The sequence below is a fragment of the Borostomias antarcticus genome (genome assembly GCF_949987555.1).
Source record: "Borostomias antarcticus genome assembly, chromosome: 8".
NCBI classification, from domain to species: domain Eukaryota; kingdom Metazoa; phylum Chordata; class Actinopteri; order Stomiiformes; family Stomiidae; genus Borostomias; species Borostomias antarcticus.
Window position 1 is genome coordinate 9,751,552 of NC_140241.1, and position 22,623 is coordinate 9,774,174.

Consider the following 22,623-nt stretch of genomic DNA (forward strand, 5'->3'; position numbering starts at 1 on the left):
TCAATACCAAACCTCCATAATTTATCAAGTACTGTACACGCAATGTTCCATCAAACATTACAGTATGAGATGTGATGGGGTAATATGGTTGATGGAGATAGATATGGCAGTGCTTTCCCTCTGGATTCTTTAATACTTCTGAAGCACAGCGACCGACATGGACGACTGGATGGACTTTGTATAATTACTTTGGACAGGCTCCATGCAAAGAAACTTTAGTTTCAAAGGAAATGTGGGATGTGGAGTCGTCTCTGAGAACAAAGGGATGCAGTGCCCTAGCGGAATGTGGCTGTATTTCCATAATGTATGAGTGGATGCACAGTACTGTTCTCCCATTACCTCCTCCTCCTCCTTGTGGTTATGTGGTTGGAGTTATGTGCGTGAACAAACAGCACCATATGGTCCACTCACAGCAGACCTAGTGTAAGTCCATCTGTCTTGAAAGGTGCCTCTCTTAACCTTGTTCAAAGCACTACAGACATTCAGTGATGTTCAGCATGAGTTATTTGCATGAACACACGCCGCCTTATGGTCCACTCATCATCACAGCAGGCTTAGTTTAAGTCGGTTAGTCATAAAAGGTGCCTCTCTGAACTCAAAGCACTACAGATGTTCAGCAACCAATGCTAATCAATATCATCCAACCTCTCTGATCAATTGACTGTATCCCATCGAAGTGAGTCCGTCGACTATCAACAGTCGATCGGCCCACCACTGAGGTGACGTAACGTCTCTGTTTCTGGGGGACTGTGCGTCACAAAGCTAATGATACCGTAGAACAGGACCTGCAAGTCAATAACGGGCTCGTGTAGGAGTTGTTTTCCTCAAGAACAGGGGGGAAGGTTGACGATTTTGCTGGATAGAAAGCCCTAGTAGTAATATAATAATAATAATAATAATAATATAAATGTTATTTATATAGCGCTTTTCAATAACCCAAAGTCGCTTACAGAGATGTCGGCAGGAGCAAAAGAACACAAAACAGGCATGGAACAAGCAACAGGCAACAGACAACAAACAAAGCAGCGATATTTAACAGCAGGAGCATGAGCAGGAGCTGAGACACTGAACATCAGAGACACCAAACAGCAGGGGCATGAGGCAACACAATAACACGTTATAATATAAGAGGTATGCTGATTACTTGGGGGAAGGGTTGTCACTTGACCATATAATGTATTGCTAGTCACAGAAAGAAACAAGCACTTGTCCTCACTTTCTCTAGAGACTCTGGAGATGTGAAAATGAATAATCATAGGATTAATTATTTTTCACCCATGACTCCTACCCAGGGAGAACTTCCAGATGGAAGTTTCACTTCATGAATTTGACTCACAGATGTCGCAACATCTGGTTGATCCTTTTGGAAATTGGCAGAGGAAAGAAAGACAACCAAGCAAGACACCCTACTGTACTTCACATGCTTGTGCTTGTTCTTTGCACACAATAAATTACTCATATTAGTAAATACAACAGAAAAATGTGTTTGCAAGAGGAGTCATACTGGCAGTCAAACAAAGAAACAAAATCAAAAGGTCATGACGCAATGTTTGTTCATAGCCAGTTCACTTCTACTGTAGATAATGAAAGGTGTGTAGCAGGGAATACTGTACTTAGCCTGGTGAGATCATCCTGATCCCGTTAGCTCACATTCCGCTTCTCTCTGCACATCAGTCTGGACAAGCTCGACAGAGATCCATTTAGGCCCGAACTGAATTTGGTCTGGCCAGTCAGCGTCCTATGAGGAGGAACTACTGGCAGCTACGGGCGTGGTTTCGGTGTGATGACAGCGTGTGATAGGACTGTTATACTGTTTACTGACTGTGATAGACGTGATGTACAGATAGTTCATCCAATCACCTGCTTGTATTTTTGAAAGTGCCTGCGCTTTTCCAAACAGTTTCCAACACAGCTTTTCCAGATGGTTGTGTGAAACCAACCATCTGGCACGTTAGGTTAGGGAGTACTCTGAGTAGCCAGACTACGCAACCTTTTCATAAATGCGAGGTGCTCTCAAAGCCATACAATATACAAACAAGCTCTTTGGGAATCAGGAGGAGCATGGAAATTAATTTGACAGTTAACTGAGTTTTATTTTCTTTGAATAAATAACAGCATCATTAAAATAGATAAATGCTCATGTTAACCACTCCTGCAGGGGGGAGAACAGATCCTGGAATAAGGAAATGTTTACTAAACCAAATGAATATTTACTGAACCAATTTAAACTAAAATATAGTCACCTCTCCCAAGGCACACAAACGCACACACACGCCTTAGACGCAATGTTTCTACAAAAATAATTCTCATGAATTAACCAAAAGCTTTTTAAGGCTAAGTTGTCCCCGTGTATATGGTTTGCAGCATCTGTTAACATTACAATACTGAGACGGCCCTCTGGCCCTGTATGGGTTCTATTTACCCTCTGTTCTACCAAGCAGGCTACCCAGTGGGCAAGGCAGGAGCCCAATCAGGACAATAGGGGACAGCTGCCAGGTTGTGTTGTACAGCTTAAAAAGCACTCCTGGGGCTTCATTTATCATTAAGGTACACCTTTTTTTTTTACACCTCTTTTTCCACGATTTCAGGCGTACGCACTCCCCCCCCCACCCCCCCACAGCACGATCTATCAACCAAAAAGGGCGTATACTTAGTCGCCTTTCTACACACTTTTCTACAGCACCTCCCGACTCGGCGTACCGATTTAGACAGATTTTTACACCCTTTTTGAACACAGGGGGAACTGGCAACGCAGGTGGTGCGTCGGTAAATTACAATGTTTGAGAGAGGAAGAGCGAGAGTTTATGAACGTAGGTTAATAGCCCATTTCAGCACAAACATATATCTCAATTGTGTCCTCTAACCGGCTCATTAATGGTCCGATATGGATTTGTCCCCTAAACTTAACCTATGCGCTGTCCCAAACCTTTCTGCGCAATATGTCACACACCTAATGCAGGCACTCCATCAAACGGCAATAATTGACCAATTAGATTGTCATTAATATGTGATCATGTGGACCTGTTTGCTGTTTGGTAAGCATATAAATGACAGTCCTCCTGTGCATAATGCGAGCCAAAATGAATCCGGCGCTACTCGGCCTACTGGCCGAGATAGAACTCCAAAGAGGTGACAGCGATGGCGACTGCACCCACATATTGATAAGGGCACCATCAGTGCATGAATATGTCTATGTAAATCGCAAAAATGTGCACACTATAAATACCCAAATCATATGTTATGCCGACATGCTCATCACAAGTGTAGTGGCACGGTGGCCTGGCTCCACGCATGACTCATTCATCCTGGCGCACAGCAGGGTAGGGGCTAGACTGGAGGCAGGCTCCCCGTCTGGGCCTCCAGCACAGCGTCTGAGAGGAAGCCCAGATGGTTTCCCTCAGGGACCCTTGAGGCAGGGACACTGGCAGCCGGAGGTGGAGGCGTGGGCGGTGGAGGCGGCGCGGAAGACGGAGGCGCTGGAGGCACTGGAGGTGGAGGCCAGCACGCTGGAGGTGGAGGCACTGGAGGTCATGGCGCTGGAGGTGGAGGTGGAGGCTGCAACCGGCGGGGGCACGACTGTCAGGTCAAGGACCATTGCAGACTCTCCCCTCCTCTGAGTCCCACCCCACGTCAGAGTCTGGGGAAACAATTTCAGTCATTTTCTTTGAGTTTGTCTGTAAACTTTATTTTCCATTAAACATTTTATTGTGAAGCCATATTCATTTGATATGTTTTTCTGTTGGCAGCCAAATAAATGCTTAAGTGTGATTTACCGTGTACGCCAAATACAGGATGCACGAAACGTACAGTAGGCTACCTAAACTGTAGGAGCAATCAGACAAAGGTAGGCTGGTACAAATACCTTCCGAAGATGATTTTTTTCCTCGCGTGGACCTCACCAACAAGCACATGCACCTCCGTCTCGAAAAGTTTCTCTTCTTCGCACGTTTTTCCATAAATTTAATTGTCTTGCCTTTGCTCCACGCTATCTTTTTATGTCGGTTCCTTCCGGTGAACCATGTTGTGCATTGTCATGGTTTTCACCATATGGTTGAATTTCTCATCGCCCCCTAGCGGTAGTGTTCCTAATGCCGAAAGAATGAATGGGATTTCTCATAGCACATTTTCTAAAAAATTATACTTCATTGAAAAGTTAGTAGAATGCATTAAATATGATATACTTGGAGACAAACTTTATTGATTCTGGTGATCATAGTTAATTTTCAATCACAATCCGAATTATATATATATTTTTTGTAACGAGGTGGTAAAGATCTACATATGGCATGCATGACATCGTGTCATTTTGTGCGCCTATGCGAGCTTGCTGACTATACCAGCTAACATCTAACACAATACAACCAAATTACAAATCAGTACACCTACGAAAATGTCGATATGCATTGCATGGCTGGCAGAATACTTCAGCAATAACAAGAAGTGCATCCCACATGCTGACAATCATTTTAGATCTGGCCATGTAGAAAAATGCCGCTATTCGCAGGGGGAGCTGTTAGGTGTCGTCAGGGCTAGCATGAAGGACCGGTCATATCATGTTACGGTGAGTTAGCATCATAAGTGAGCCTATTACGGTTAGGGGTTAAGGTTAGGGTTACAGACCAGTAAGAATAGCCAGGCGCACCTGCGGATCAGACCAGCTAAGACCAGTCTGACCAGCTAATACCATCCTAATAGAGATGGGATTTATGGCTCTTTGAAGGGAGCCGGATCTTGAGGATCCGTTCCTTTCAAAGAGCCATTCAAAAGACTGGCTCATTTTTACATTTATTTATTTTTAAGAAGCCAGCCTTGGGGTGAACCATTATCTGGGAAATAATCACTGGGAGGAATGATAGGGTAATATTTGGATCAGAATCATTCAAACTTAGACCTCCAATATATATATTCTATTGGTATTCTGAAATAATAGGCTATAATTTAATTTGGTAATGGCTTGTGTGGACATTTGTGGTAAACATTCCACAGGGTGACGCCACATGCCTCTGCTTTGACAGCAAGATCATTTTGGGGGATTTACCCTTTGTATAAAATGTGTTTGTGTGTAAATAAATCTGACTTATGTTATTCACGCAACACTTAAAAAACTAAGCAGGCTACAATGAATTACTGTGCAAAACAGCTTTTAGTGCAAAATATTCCACACAAGAACATTAACAATACAGTGAAAAAAGAACGGCTCCCACAACTGCAAATCGGTTCCCACCGTTCGTTTTAAAGAGACGTTCAAAAGAATCGGATCGTTAGGGAACGTCACATCACTACACCCTAACCAGCTCACGTTAATAGGAGGCTTTGGTAATGACATTTCACAACGTAGCACTGTCCATATGCAATTCAACTCAACTTATTATTTGTATCCATCTTTCCAGCTCTTTGGGATCTCTTGGAAATTAGCAGAATTTGCAACCATTCATCTCATACCGATGGGAGCAATCTGGCGCAAAGCACAGCATTTTTCGCATGAGTGACGTACATAAGCGCGCCCAGCTTTGTAGTCCATTTACAGTATGAAATGAATGGAGCAATTCCCAAATTTGAAAGAAGGCGAAATACTGTTTGAAATTCTCACTGTTAGTAGGTTATTACTGTAAAGACACTCAAGTTTTTGTTTTGATAACTTCACCGAAATGGCTTCGTAGTAATTATTAGAAAATCCGGTCTATGGGAGTTTACATTGAAACTCCTCTCTGATAGGAACAAATCCACTAGGGGCGCATGTTTTCACTTTCCCTCCCTATAAGGGGAAGAGAAAGGAGAAGCCCCTGACTGCAGTATGCAGACCAGGCCCCCAGGATTCTAAATCTAAAGTGAAGCCCTATTGAACCGCGCCATCTTTGAAAAAAACACGTCACCGATACCTTTGACATGCGCAGTCAAAGGTATCAATGACACGTTCTTGTAGTCCACGAACAGATTGCGTTCATGGCTCTCCCCGCTCTGAGTTAGCGATGAAAAGCGGCTTGCTTATTAATCTACTTTCGTCAAATATATCCGCTGGAAAAAAAAATAAATTATCCAGGCATCTTAGTATAATTGTGACTGAACGTGTTTTGTTTGCTAGTAAGTGGTATTAATTTTGTTCACAACAACACGATGGGCAGCCGGGCGAAATAGCTCCAGGGGCCTGGTCCCAGGTGAGTTGAAAAACTGTCCACCCAGAGACGGGATCTAAGAGGAATGAATGGCACAATGTTGTAAGACAAAATCACCTTATATTTTGCCACCAGATTCTCCCTTTTTTTTTTTTAAGTAGCCCGCCTCTTCCTTCCCCCGCAGGCCACTCTCTTCACTGTAAGTCCTGCAAAATCAATAATCAAGTTAACGGAAAGGTAGGCTACATAATACATCAGATTACTCCCAAACAATGCAGTTACAGCGGCGTTTCTCATTGTCCGCCACAGGATGAGCTGCCTGGTGTCATCGTCGCTCCCTGTGATAACGTTACACCCAAAATTATTTTGGATGAATAGGCTATTAACGTTAATATGAACTTGTTTAAAGCAATACATAGCGTTTTCTCCGGTTTTCTCGGAACTGCGCCCCCACAGGCTCTGCGAGTAAGTGCACTGTCGTTATCAGATTTTCTTTTTCTTTTTCTGGCTTCCTCCGTGATGTTTCGCTTCGGTTTTCCCACCTCAGCCATGATATCATTGAGCTAAAAAACACATGATATCCATAGACGCCGGAATAGTTAGCTACTACTGTGTTGTTTAAGCACAACGTTGCGCATGCGCACTTCAACTGAATGCTGCCAGGGCGCAAGTTTTAAAAGGTAATAAATGTTAATGTATTATCTTTCTGAGTAGACTGTTTGGACGATTCACCTTACTGTACTTTTAGTAAATCTAATTGAATTAGCACCAGACATGTTTATAAAGGTCCAAATATCACGATGTATTGCTTTAAATCACAGAATAAATTGAACTGCTCGACAAGTAGGTTAAATTGGCTAGTCAGTAACATTAAAAATTAGAGTAGCAAGATGCTGGGGGTTAGCCAGTTAGCTAATGTTTAGATAGATAACGTTAGCTAACGTTGGGTCAATGAATGGTACCAGCTAGCAACGAGATCGGCAAATCGTTTCGAAATCAAAATTTGACCTCACGTATGAACACCAAAATGCTTGCTAGCTCTGAATCATTATAACTAAGAGATTTATAGAAAAAATATATATTTTATGGAAAAATTTAACTAATACTTACATTTAAAAGGTACCGCTACTCCGGCCGGCTCCGCTAGATGATCCGCCATTTTTTCATGAAATAAATCGCTGAAGCGAACAGGTGAACAGAAGGTGAACAGTTGATGACGTCATTTGAGGCATTACTTTCGGAACAGTATGCTATCGACCTTACTACATTTTTGCACTACATTTCGGCAAAATGTAGTACCTACTATACAGTATGCCAGATGCATTACATTTTACATTACATTACAGTCATTTAGCAGACGCTTTTATCCAAAGCGACTAACAATAATTGCATTTAACGTAGGAAGAGCCAATGTACTACTACTTGCCAGAACTCACAAGTGCATCTTCTTTCTAAAACAAGTGACTAAGAGCATAATCTAGTGCTGAAGGCAAAGTGCAAGAATCGCAATCTAAAGTACAGTGCAATATAATATAATACAATAAGTGCTTAGGTGGGAGGATTGTTGTAGTACTTCTTGAAGAGATGAGTTTTGAGCCTGCGACGAAAGATGGGCAGCGACTCTGCTGTCCTGACATCAGTGGGCAGTTAATTCCACCACTGCAGGGCCAGGACAGAGAAGAGCCGTGACCGTGTTGATCGACCGCAGGAGCCTCGGAGTGACGGGGTAGCAGAGCCTAGCGGTCGGGAGGGGGTGTAGGGTTTGACCATGGCCTGGAGGTAGGAGGGGGCTGTTCCTTTCATTGCCCTGTAGGTTAGCGCCAGAGTTTTAAACTGGATGCGAGCCGCTACAGGGAGCCAGTGTAGGGAACGGAGGAGGGAAGTTGTGTGGGAGAATTTGGGGTGGTTGAACACCAGGCGAGCAGCAGCTTTCTGGACAAGTTCCAGAGGTTTAATGGCTGACGCCGGTACCCCAGCGAGGAGGGAGTTGCAGTAGTCCAGGCGGGAGATGACCAGGGCTTGGATGAGTACCTGCGCCGTTTCATTAGTGAGGAAAGGGCGAATCCTCCTGATGTTGTAGAGCATGAATCTGCAGGAACGTGTGACGGATGTGACATGTGAGTAAAATGACAGTTGGTCATCCAGGGTCACACCCAGATTCCTCGCAGTCCGAGTCGGGATCACCACTGTGTCTTCAATGGTGATGGCCAGGTCCCGGTGCGGACAGCCCTACCCCGGGAGGAACAGCAGCTCAGTCTTGTCCAGATTGAGCTTGAGGTGATGTGTCGTCATCCACTCCGAAATGTCAGCCAAGCACCCAGCTATACGTGTCTCCACTTTTGTATCAGAAGGAGGAAATGACAGAACCAGTTGGGTGTCATCGGCATAGCAGATAGCCCAGAGATGTAGTGTAGAGGGAAAACAGGAGAGGACCCAGGACAGACCCTTGTGGAACCCCCGTAGTCAGACTACGCGGTTTCGACGTCGACCCTCTCCATGTCACCTGGTAGGAGCGGCCCGTCAGATAGGATGCAAACAGGGAGTGTGCAGAGCCAGCGATGCCTTTCTCCTCGAGGGTGGAGAGGAGGATCTGGTGGTCTACCGTATCAAATGCTGCTGACAGGTCTAGGAGTATCAGGACAGAGGAGAGAGAGTTCGCTCTTGCGGCATGGAGTGACTCCGTTACTGCAAGGAGGGCGGTCTCTGTCGAGTGGCCAGCCTTGAACCTGGATTGGTGGGGATCTAGGAGGTCGTTCTGGTGGAGGTACGAAGACAGTTGGTTAAAGATAGCACGTTCAAGTGTTTTGGATAGAAAGGATAGAAGGGAAACCGGTCTGTAGTTTTTGACATCAGAGGGGTCGAGAGATGGTTTCTTTAGGAGGGGGGTGACTCTGGCAGTCTTGAAAGCAGAGGGAAAGCATCCTGATACAAGAGATGCATTGATGAGGTGGGTTAGGAAGGGAAGGAGTTTGGGTGCAACAGACTGAAGGAGAGTCGCGGGAACAGGGTCTAGGGAGCATGTGGTGGGGCGTGCTGGAGCAACGATTGCGCGCTGTGCGCATTAGTGCTGGAGCAAGTGAGGAAGCTATTTCGTTTCGAAAGACGTTTCTAAAGATCATGGCATGTGAAAACCACAACAGGAATGCTCTATGTAAGCACAACTAGCGATTCATCAAGACAGATTGATGAAAACAACCGTTTCGTGGCAGAAAATAGATTTTTAGAAACTGCATTCTAAGTGCCCCGACCACCGCCATTACATGGATATACTGGCTCGCGCTGGATTTTAAATTTATTCTACATGCCTCCGAACTACATCAAAGTGATCTCGGTGAGTCAAACGTCTTATAATATGTCGTAAATAAGGTTGTCAAAAACGAGCATTGTCCTTTAATGTCTACCCCTGCTCTAAACAACATTCTATCTAAATAACATCCTCATTCGTGGTCAAGCCAACAGCATATGTCTAATTAACATACATAGCAAAGGTGCACAGGTGACCCAACATACTACTGCATAGTATAACTAGAACCAATCAAAAAAAAACATGCAACATGTGATACAAGGAATGAGATGTTCTAGGGAATGAGGTAGAGTCTGAAGCAGCGAACTTTTCAATGAAATACATTGCACTTTGTGTGAATAGGGCAAATCAAAATACATGATGAATATGATATTCAGTAAATATAGTACCTCTGTGCGTCACTGAAGCATGACCTTCCATGTGGTGTTTAATCACACACCATTATAAGTGCAGAATGATTGGTGCTGCCGGGTTCTATTTGGGGACTGTCACCGCCCTCGATTAACACAATTATGTGTCTCTACATCCGAGAAAACAAGCATAGACATAAAAGGCACCATAACTACAGTAGTATAGCATAAAATAAGCAACATTAATATATTTGATTATTGTAACATTATTGCGTGTGTAGACTCAACAGTTAGCATGAAAGACGCACATTCTGTCAACCATAAGGCTTATTTACAAACAGAAATTCGACAATAAATCGCTAACACAACTGTACATGTAGACCTTTCTGCTCAAATAGGCCAATTTATCAAATAAGGATTCCATCATCGTAAACATGAGCTCATTGGGGAACATGTCTATGTTCCCCGGGTCCTATGTTCCCCCCAAAAAAGGGTTCTATGTTCCCCGGGTCCTATGTTCCCCAGGTTCTATGCTCCCCGGGTCCTATGTTCCCCCCGAAAAAGGATTCTATGTTCCCCGGGTCCTATGTTCCCCCCGAAAAAGGGTCCTATGTTCCCCGGGTCCTATGTTACCCCCGAAACGCTAAAGAAAAATGTGATTATGCCATCGCATGTTAATGCCAAAAGGGGTAGATTATGCACCTATTTTAGAAAGGTTGCATTTTCACCACAATAATCACAGAATTCCGTGCAAAATATGCGAGGCTTGCATGATTTCATGCCCGCATTATTTCACATTAAATGTTGCATGTTAACTTGACATGGGACGTAGCCTAGCCTGTGATGCGCAACGCATATCGCCTCAGTAGGCTACCCAAAGCTGCTCTGACTATAATGTAGGCTATTCTAGATTGTAAGGCTAGCCCACTATTGGTTTTATGTCAATGAATGGAGAAGCTGCTTGATGCCTTCGTGAAGTTGACAGTGTCCCAGTCCAAACCCATCCTGCTGTGAGTTGGGATATGGCTCATGAGAGGCGCAAATCCGTTAGGGGAAAAATCTCCATGGAGAGAGGATTGAAATTATAGTGATCGCAGTAGAAATGATAGTCACTCAACCACTATGCGCTTGAAATAACTGAAGTTTAATAAATAGGTCATCACACACATAGGCCTATGAAAAAATATAGACAACAGTTATCTTATTTGGTGATAGGCAAACTTCAGAAAAGAAAAAAATAATTAAAAAAAGAGAAGAATTAAAACATTCAACCCTGCATATTCCATTGCATAATCATTGCATTTTTGGTGTGTAAGAAAACAAGAAACGGCACACTCGGCCTCCAGTAGAGTAGCCTACTGAGGCGATACGCGTTGCGCATCATAGGCTAGGCTACGTTTCATCCATGTCAAGTTTATGCAACATTTTTTAAACTTGATGTGAAAAAATGTGCGCATATTATTTTGCCCTTTTGGCATTAAATCATGCGATGGCATAATCACATTTATCTTTCGCGTTTCGCGGGGAACATAGGACCCGGGGAACATAGAACCCTTTTTGGGGGGGAAATAGGACCCGGGGAACATAGAACCTTTTTTGGGGGGGAACATAGGACCCGGGGAACATAGGACCCGGGGAATATAGGGAAATGTTTGCTAATTCAATCACTAATTAGTTAGCTCACATGCAAGACGGTGCAAGCGAGTGTGCTGCACTCAATTAACATGACTATTCCATAAACATTATGCATAATAAGAGTCTCACTTACTTCCATTGTTTAATTTGAAGTTGTACTTCTTGCTGTAACCGCACAAGAGCTGAAAAGCTTGTGTTGGGTTCAGCTGCGTGGGTAAATTACCCTTGACGGCTGCAGGGGTTAACTACCCTTGACTGCAGGGGCTCGCTTATCGAGTATGACTCTGCCCACCGACCCGGAGCATCCGCCCATCGCCCCTGTCTGTATACTACTGCAGTCAGGGGTACTTGGAGAGAAAGAGGACGCGACGGGCAGAAACACAGAGACACGGAGGGCAGATGGCCGACAGCCAACTCCAGTGATTCCGAGAACCCCAAACAGCGCTCGCTATCCCTGCCAAAAGGGACGGTCGTACACCTAGCATCACCTTAGCATTGGGGGTGGGTCGAAAAGGCACCGCAACCGCAACTCATCCGTGTCTCCCTGTTTTTTTCTCATATCTCCACATTTGGAGGAATGACGACTCGCGGGGCCTTCGACGAGCAGACCGCCAGAGATAGCCCTGCCAACAGGGACTGCTGCGACTTCGGGGAGCTCGACTAACTGGCCAGGAGGACTCGGATAGCCGGCGGATGACGAGACCAAACCGAGCGACAGACTGATCTCAGAGACCGCAACCAAGGCCACGACAACAACCCCGTAAGGAATATTGACTTTGCCCAGCTCCGCTGGGAATCCCGGCTGGCGGGCTGGGCCGTGAGTTTAGGGAGTCCAGACATTAGGGAGTGTAGGCTCTGTGGGTGCTAGTCACCTCACCTCTTCTCCTGGTTCTGACTCCTGTTTCTTTTACTAGGCCCGCTGCCCCTTGTAGTCTTCCCCCCTGTTTGAATTGTCTTTTGTCTTGTATTTATTTGAATAAAGGTTGTATCTTTTCTAAACCAGCGTTGTTTGTGTTGTACAGGGATACAGAGGAAGCATGTGTGTCAGTGTGGGGAAGGTTTTAATTGCAGCATATTCCAAATTTAGCTATCCTCCCCTGTGACATAAACACCGCCAATGGATCTCAATTTCTAAATTGCCTTTCCCCAAGTTCTTCTGCTGCAATGTACAACATTACCGGAGGACCTTACAGAGATTATCTTGATATCTCAGTATCATTCAGAAAAGAAAGATCATGTCAAACCAACCTAAACTTCGGATTAAATGTGGCACTGTGTCATCAATTAGTTTCCATCTATAAATTCCCCCAGTCGATTACGCTGAGCTGAGCAGCTTTTCCCTGAAACGTTCTGAATGTTGACAGCATTGGGGAGGAGGGGGTGGAGAGGCTCGGAGGAAGCAGGAAGGCAGCCAGATGGAACATGTCACACACGGGGAATTGGAAAGACATGCACGGCTGCTCTGTGGTAGATTCTGAAACGGTTGGAGGCTCAGTTGGATGAGAATAGTAAAGCACGTCGCCTACGGGACCGGCATGTATTGTCATCTTAGTTTGATGAAAGAATGGCCCTCAGGTTCGATTAAACTTTGCCATGTGGCACAACTCTGGTCGTGAATATGATTATTATGTGTCCATTGTAGGGAGACCAGAAGATATATCCCACAGCAAGGTGAGGAGAGTTCATCTGGCAGCTTTCTGACCACGTGTTTCTGAGAGCCGTCTCGTGGCGTCTCACGTTGTCTCACTGACGTCCCTGTGATATGATACACGCAATATAACTGTCAGTACAGACAACCGCACAGCTGTTCCAGTGGACAGGCAATCTCCTCAAACACATTCGATTTCAGTTGACAAAATCTAATTATCGGAGAAGAGAGACGAGTGTTCTGGTCCACCTGGAGGAACGCAGGACTTGGGTGCCAACGTGCATTTTAAAGCAGCTACTTTGTTTGAGATGTGCAGACATTTTGAATGGCACAACTTTATGAGCCAGACGGCGCCTGAGTTACCAGAAAAGTAAGAAGCATGGCTATTCAACGGCTTTAAAACGGTCCAATCATTGACAACCAGTAAATAGTATGTCTGGGGAGCATTTAGGTTTCTCTGGAGGACAGTGATGTGCACAGTAGTTGTCCTTTTCTTATATTTGAGAGTAAACAAGTTTGAACCTGGGTGACAGGAGATTACCACCAGCTGTCCCTCAGCGCTAGGAGCGATAAGCACATGTTGTCTTCACACTATAGCTAAAGACTGGTCTCAGCATCGCAACACATAGCAGGAATTCCCTCCTCACTTTAATGGATAACAACAGTGAGATGAGTGCTTTGTAAGCGCAACCTCCACAGTAACACTTTATGTTAAGTTTCTTAAGCAGTTTATAGTTGCTTATAAATGTCTTATAATCTAACAAAAACATGTTTATAAAGCTATTATTAACACTTACACATGTCTTATTAACACATATTAATGTTAATAAGCATCTTATATAGACCTCATTACCTATTTACTAACGCTTATTACAATGGCCTTAACATAAAGTGTTAAAAGTTCAGAGTTAGGCATGAGTTGACAGAGTAAGCATCTCCGACCTGGTTGGTCTTCCATGACCCTGCAGTAGGAACACATTCAAACTGACTGCTTAATGATCAGCCTTTAGCTTTTATCCCCTTACTGATAATTAAAAGATCAGATATGAATGTTTAATTTAGGCATCGAAGGTCACTCTGCTCACTCATTAAATGCTCAAGTCTTATACAGTGAGCTGAGCTCTTCTGAGGTGATCGCTATATTCTATATTCTACACTAGTTTACACATGTTGGCCACATGGGTGAAGCTAATTCTCCACTGGCAGGAACGAAATTGAGTAGCCTATTTATATGCAATTCTCACTCTGCTGAGACTGTATACCCGAAGAGTCAAGGATGAGACCATTTGGAAAGATAAACAAACTTTCAGGAACCAATTTGTCATTATCAGATCTACCCCGTTTAGTCCCAGACAGATCTACCCATACTGCAGATAAATTATATATTTATTTAAAATTGTATAAACCAAACCAATCTGTGCTTATCAGGCCATTAAAGGGCATCCTCTGGATCTCATTAAGCATATTTGCGCCGGAGTGTTTGATATATGATCAGCTAGCAGGGTTAGAGGGACAGATTGAGTGAGGAATTCATTTGGATGGAGAAAGCAGAGGCTCATGCTTCACTTGAGGTTCAATCACCATTGAAATGGGATGAGAGAAATGTACTTCTAATATGTTTACCTCCCTCCCTAGAGACTCGTCCACAGATGAAAATGAATGGAGGTCCTAGCTTTTGAATTTCAGGCGGCAGCATTTTTATCATCTTTCTCAAGGTTGGTATTTTCTCTGACTCGTTGGCACTGAGAGATTGTTTTGATGCTATCTCTCTGTGAAGAGGCAGGAGTAGCTTTCTCTGAGCGTCACACCATCTGTCAACTCAACCCACGTCTCTCCAGCAGGTCAGATGGAGGAGGGAAATCTAAAGCTTGAAATACACCGAGCTGACTGTCCGACCAAAACAGCGGTTGGGGGGGTTCTGTCATCTGGACTTATCAGCTTGCTGCTATTCAGCTCGTTTGGAGTTCTATGTAGCTATCAGGAGCCGATTAGGAAATGAGTCAATCAACATACAGTACAGTGGAGTTGTCATGCAGGAGAACATGAATGTATTAAACTCTGGATGAAGCAAAAAAAAAAAAAAAAAAACTCTGGATGAGGCATTCAAAGATGGCGGCCTGTTCATTCCAATGAAAGTTGCTCACCCAGCGCATACAGCAAAAAAGTTTCTATTAATCCTACTTTGAGTCCACAGCACATGCGCACAAGTGTTTATCATGGCTCTGTGTGGCCGTAGTGTCTGCCCGATAGTGATAGTGTTCTCGGACCCACCTCTGCCCTCTTCCTGTCCCTTTAATGCTACTGTGGTGAACCTGCTGTGGGAGGGGACATTCACGGGGGGTGTTGCCTAATCACAAGCTGATGGAACTCATTGAACTTGATTGATTGCGCAATCATGGACGGCCGTGTGGCTGCAAGAAGTGATGTGACTCGGGGGTTAAAAGAGAGAGTGAGGAGTTTGTTCGGGGCCACTGGAGAGGATCCTACCTTTTCGTACACTCGGGGCGCGGGGGGGTGTCATCCATAGCTAAGAGGGCCGGGGCTGGGAGTGTCGTGTTCACCTAGGCTGCTCTCCAGTCTTGGGTTCCAGCGTTCGGGCCGTCACCCTGCGCCACCAGCACCGCCCACCAGTCACTTTTCCCCAGGAACTCGGACGGCGCCATAAGCTCAGACCCGTCAGTCTCGTCAGTCAGGCGAGCTAAGTTTGAACCTTCATGATTTGATGTTTAATATAGGGGTCAGTTGTCAGCGTATTCTTTACCTACACTTGTTTATCTTTGTTATTGTACACGGAGAGGAGACCAGGGAGGGGTGCTGAGCGGCCGAGCTGACCCTAGCTGGGGGGGGGGGGAGGATACTGCCCTGGGGAGCATGTAACACCAGCGTAGTGTGTAGCTCTTGGTGTGGAGTTGCCGCGCCTATTACCCGTGTGCTGTCTGTAGCCTAGCCTACTCTTTACTCTGTGGGCAGCGCTGTGCTGAGTTTGAAGTGGTCAGCCAGGCAGTCTGACAACCGGGGTACTGTAGGTGTCAGCGGGGGCACTCTAGGGGTCGGCCCGTTTCAACCCCCCCTTATGAATTTTAGCTCTGAAATCATTTTTCCAAATAAAGTTAAAGTGCTATTTCTATCACTGAGTCGTCGTGTGTTCTCTGGTTTCCGACCGAGACAGTTCCGGGTTGGTTTATTACATTATATAGCAATATACAGTAAATGCTGATGACATCAACTAGTTGTCTGAGCATTATGTTTGGAGATTGCAAAGCTAGGAGCTAGCCTACTTAAGTCTCAAGGGATCTCAGGTGGAAAGGAGAAAATCTTCAAAATATTTTTCATGATCATTTGTATAATCATGAAATACTAATGTTCAGTCCTCAATCTAATGTTCAAGGAAATAAGCAAATTAGTACTTCTCTCTCTATTTCTCTCTCTCTCTCTCTGTCACGCCACATTCATTTTGTTCATAAACCCAGTCTTTACCTGTGATAGGGTTTGAGAGCGTTGTGCATGTCGGCTATTTTGCATGTATGTGTGTGTGTGTGTGTGTGTGCATGCGTGTTTTATTGATCATCCACAGTTGTGTTTGTGTGTGTGTGTGTGCATGCGTGTTTTATTGATCATCCACAGTTGTGTTTGTGTGTGTGTGTGTGTGTGTGTGTGTGTGTGTGTGGTGTAGAAATGTGATGATTGAATGAGCAGGGGAGATAACACTATCAGGGATATGTCCTGAAGACCAAGCATCGTCACACGGTGGAAGAAGTATGAGCCGGCAATTGAATAGAAGTCCATTATCGCTAGCTGAGGATTTCTGATGATATTTATGAAAGCCATTATACCTCAGAGATTGGAGGCTGTCTCTCTCGCAGCTCAGACTGGTTATGTAAAGCACTCCCTCAACGATCGAGAGCCATCCAACAATGTCTTACCATGAGATAAATGAGAGAGAGAGAGAGGTGTTGAGGGATGAGGAGAGGGGGTGGAGGGATTTGCAATATAAGGTTTGAATCAGCTCATAATGGAAAAGGAGAGATATGTGCTATTTAGTTATGAGCTACTGACCACAGACAGACCACTAGACTTATTAAAGACATGACCTGTAGATTATACCCTGACCTCAACATTACTTATTGCTAGCTGGCCTACCTAGAGCTTAGCAGTCATATGGACTAGCGCTAATTCAATAGCTCTCTAAAGACAGCTGGCAGCTATATGGCCAACAGCCCAGTGTGAACTATGGGAACATTCAACTGAACATAGGGGATCTGATGTATCCCTTGGGATTTGTGTGAATGGCAGATAAAAGCCAATGGACAGCATCAGCACCGGGCTGTATGCGCTCTGAACCTGTGAATTCGTTGTTTAAACCTGTTTGCAGGCACAGACCTTTTGCAAAACTGATGTGCGTTTTCAAAATGTATCTTTTTCCATTATTATGTATGGTAAGCCTTTGCCTGACGGCATTTAATCCAGTCGATTTACTCACTAGACTAGATAATATGTATCTTTCCTGACTAAACTGGTCTGAAACATCTTCATAGCTTTATTTAGATAACAGTTAGATTATCAGACATTATCAGTGATTTATAGGCCCTGTGAAGATGTTTAGGGAGTGTAGCTCTGTGTTTTTCCAAGGATCATCTATTTAGAAGCAAAGCCCTGTAATACATTATGGTCTGTCATCGTGGCTTGGTAAGTCGTGATGTATGCGAGTTGTGCTTTGTGCAACAATTGTGGCTTTAATTAAAATTGTTTCGCTTTCCCCACACACAAACCCACTCTCTCTTTGTTTGTTTGTTTGTTTCTTTCTTTTTTTCTCTCTTGCACACACACAGACACACACACAGACAGGCACGGTATCAAAAGAAAAGACATTGTGTTGAAATTCCTGTGAGGACTCATGCATATTCCTGCCACCCCACTATGTCGGGGCGTTAGTCATTTGGTCTGTGAAAGGCATGAATAAAGAGGGCTTCGGGTGACCGGGTGCAAGGCCAGAGAGACAGGCTGGTTACCTAAATACAGTGGACAGTTTGATGTCTCTCTCGTCGAAGCAGGAGAGGGTTGTCGGGTGCCGTGGCGTGGCAGCCTTTACTTCCTGGATATAATACTGACATATTTGCCACATAACCTTTTATATTTATTTTCATCCTAAGTTTTACTTTGGTCCTTGGGGATATGAGACCAGCTGGTTAGTGTTGGCGTTATGATATTGCGAATGCTGGGCGTAGGCGATGGGGCGTGGCTCGACATTTCCAAACGACGACAGTGGCTCAGCTGAATGCTTTTTTTTAAAGTAGATAACGCATAAACGCACGTACACAAACACACGTACGTACACAGGGGCGGACAGGTTTTCACAAACTGTCCAAGTAAACATTATGTTTAACTCCTGCTCCCCCGCACGTTACAGTACAGGGAAGACGCCCTCTCCCCCTAATAGCACGGTGATATTATCAGGTAGCCTAGTTTTAGATGGCATTCTTCAATTTTGTGTTTTTTTATGTCTCCATGAACGTCATTCGCCAGCCGAGGTTTACGACCCTGTTTGTCTATAATGTGCTCCGGGGGAGGAAAGAGAGTGAGGCAAAGCTCTCTTCTGTATTAAAGCCATAAATAAAATCACTGGGGCTTGTGCGCTATCATCATAGACCTCTAGGCTGCCTCTCTGCCCCAGCTCTGCAGGACGATTGTTGGGGTGTGACAAAATATAGGAGGATCACTCATCCTATCGAGTCTCTCCTGGCCCGGGTCGTGAGGCATTAACGCCTGATCGGTTCTGTCACGCCGCCTGATGGACCGCGGTGCCAGTCCCAAGCGTACCCAGGGGTCAGAGGCCACCACGGCCACCAGCCTCTCATCCCCGGGATATGCTGATGAAGCATCAGGGTGGGGATGATTTCTCCCCGGGTCAGGTGGAGGTGGTTAAGGTGAGCCCGGCTACAACCCCAACAGTCATTCTTTCAGTTTTGTCAGCGAAACATTCACTGCGTACTTCAGCACAATAGATGTGGGTAGTTACTGGGCGGGGCTATTTGTCTCAGTATACTGTAGGAGGAGGAGGCAAAGGGACATACATACATTATAATCTTTGTTTGCTGCAGTGTAGTCCCTGTCACAGTATCTTTACTGGAGAATCTGAAGAATAGATGGTATATCTGGAAAAAAAAAACATATTCTATGATAGAGACAAAATTGCCAGAAATTGTATGAAATCTTCAGTGTGATTCAGTGACCTGAAAAATACATTGTAGGCCGTAAAAAAGTTACATTGTAGGCCGTCTGTTTCTCTCATCCATGTGTGTAAACACCAACCATACATTTAGGTAGTCCATTAGAGCACAGCAGAGTGGTACTTTAAGAGAGATCCACTCGTACTGCCAGTAATAGCTTGTATTCAACAAGTCCAAATTATACAGCACGACTAGCAGGAGCAGAGGCTCATCTTCACAGCGTGCAGGTGCTGGATAACGGCATCTGCTGGAGGGGTTTGGAGGTCAGCTGGGGTAATAACATCACTCTCCCACCTGAACGGAGCCGAGACCAGGCTCCAGTCTCCAGATTAAAGGGGGTGTCTGCTCCAACCCCTTAGGGGATTCTGCCATCTCCATAAGAGCTTTGCTCCATCAGCGTCCCAAGGCCCGGAGTAGTTGAACCAAAATGACTTCTGCTCTCTTCGGTTCAGCGGCTCTGCACTCTCTTACTGAAGAACCCCGAGCTCCACAGGTGTATAAATCAGTCAAAGGACACTTTTGCGGCACTGAGTTTGAGAAGTGATTTTTGCCTGCATGCCAGCCGCTGCACGCAGTGATTTGCCACTCACAGCTGCCCTTAGTTGAAAGTCATGGAAGTGGAGGACCGTGGGCGTCTGTGAGACTACTCGACATCGAGTCTCAGGGATCGTGAAGAGGGTGGCTCTTAGGCTCATTGAGCACAGTCAAAGTCAAATGTAAGTGAGAGCTACGATACAGACCTTCAATATAAAGTTATCTCTTTCTTTTTTTCACTCAGAGACTTCACAAACAAAACTTTTTGGGGTCTCTATGCTCCTGTCTTCTGTCGCAAGCAGGTCACCACTGCTGGGAGGATTGCATTCTTTGAAGGGCAGATGGCAAAGCTACAGTGTACTTACTTTCGGAGCAGCTGAACTAATATTTTCCGGCATAACTTTTCCTAATATGCATCCCCTGTGTGCTCTGGTCCACAGTGTGCATACAAGGGATTAGAGATGAAGGTGGGCTATTGAAATGGATCAGTGGATTTCTTTTGTTAATTATGCCCCCAGTCGAGCTCTGCATGTTGCAAGTGAGGCTCTAATGAGACCTGCATATGTCTGTTGGGAAGGTGGTTCATTATAGGAGTCCTACAGTCAGAGATTAATCCATCTTTAATTAGGGCCCCTTTGGTGCAAGATTGGTCACATGACCAAGTAGGTCGTCATGCTGCGAAAGGACTCTTTAACTGTGATGAGTCTGTCGAGCCCCCAGCCTCAAACCTCCATCCTCCAACCTCCAGTCTCAAACCTCCAATCTCCAGCCTCAAACCTTCATTCACCAGCCTCAAACCTCCAGCCTCAAACCTCCATTCTCCAGCCTCAAACCTTCATTCACCAGCCTCAAACCTCCATTCTCCATCCTCCAACCTCCAGTCTCCAGCCTCAAACCTCCAACCTCCAGACTCAAACCTCCAGTCTCCAGCCTCAAACTTCCAGCCTCAAACCTCCATTCTTCATACTCAAACCTCCAGTCTCCAGCCTCAAACCTCCAGCCTCAAACCTACATTCTCCAGACTCAAACCTCCAGTCTCCAGCCTCAAACCTCCAGCCTCAAACCTCCATTCTCCAGACTCAAACCTCCAGTCTCCAGGCTCAAACTTCCAGTCTCCAGCCTCAAACCTCCAATCTCCAGCCTCAAACCTCCAATCACCAGCCTCAAACCTCCAATCTCCAGCCTCAAACCTCCATTCTCCAGCCTCAAACCTCCAGCCTCAAACCTCCAGTCTCCAGCCTCAAACCTCCAGCCTCAAACCTCCAATCTCCAGCCTCAAATCTCCATTCTCCAGCCTCAAACCTCCAGCCTCAAACCTCCAGTCTCCAGCCTCAAACCTCCAGCCTCAAACCTCCATTCTCCAGACCCAAACCTCCAGTCTCCAGCCTCAAACCTCCAGCCTCAAACCTCAATTCTCCAGACGCAAACCTCCAGTCTCCAGCCTCAAACCTCCAGCCTCAAACCTCCATTCTCCAGACTCAAACCTCCAGTCTCCAGCCTCAAACCCCCAGCCTCAAACCTCCAATCTCCAGCCTCAAACCTCCAATCTCCAGCCTCAAACCTCCAGTCTCAAACCTCCAGTCTCCAGCCTCAAACCTCCAGCCTCCCAGCCTTCAGCCTCAAACCTCCAGTCTCCAGCCTCAAACCTCCAATCTCCAGGCTTCAGCCCCCAGCCTTTAAGCGTGAAAGTTGATCTGGGTTTAACAAAAGACTGGCAATGACTCCTTATACACTCTTTGCACTTTGTGACATTGAAAAGTGACATTATGGGAAGATCAATACGTCTCCAAATGCTCCCAACAACCTTTGCAGCGCTGCCCTGCAAGTGCAATAGTTTTGCTCAATATCAAATTATTGTACAGTTCAATACACCATATTAAAAAACATACTGTGATTTCAATGTCATGCTATTTTCTAAGGATATTGACTGACTCTTCGACTAAGCCACAAGGCTCCTGAACTCGTTAGCATTTTTGGGAACAGCCCATCAGCTCCATTTTGCCAGACAAGAACAATCAATCACAAATAAGTAATTTAAATGATTACAAATATGTTTTGACCCCAGCCTGCGGAGGATCTAGACATCCATCATCTGAAAACATTTACTCACATTATTATTATTCATCCTTGTGTTACTGTAGACTTCCACTGACTAACTTAATATGAATTAATGGATGTCTGGCTGTTTGGATGAATATACTGTATATAAAATATAAACTTAAAGCATTATACTGTACCATTCAGAGCCGTTTAGTGATCACCGCCAGTCTTACTCAGGAAACTTGCTTCCCATTTAGTTTGATAAGAGTGGGTCATGTTTAGATTAATATGACAGCTTTATAATGTACTTAGCGTTGATAAATGATTTGTCATTATGCCAGGTGAACCGTGAGACAACTGAGCATTTTATCATGTTGAACATGTCCAACATGGTTCATTTCACTGGATTTTATGCATTTTTAGCTGCGACTAGCAGCTCTATAGGTCACTCTGTCAGTCTGTTGGTTGGTTGGTCCACTAATGTCCACAGTTGTGCAATGCTGCTGTTGTCTACAAAAGCCTTGTGGTACGTTACCTGTTAACTACTGTAATACATAAATTAGACCACAGAGGAGAAAATTCTGCCAGATTGAAAATGCTTGTAGCCTAAAAAAAAAAGTTGTATTGCAGGATCCCCATTCCTTGGCTTATTTTCTGGTTGACTTCTGCGGCCTAGCGGGCCGTAAGCACAGCCGCCTCGGAGCGCTGGGACTCCGGTGACACCAGCAGGTGTCGGTCTCCAGCAGCGTAGCTCTGATCTTCCTGGCCAGGT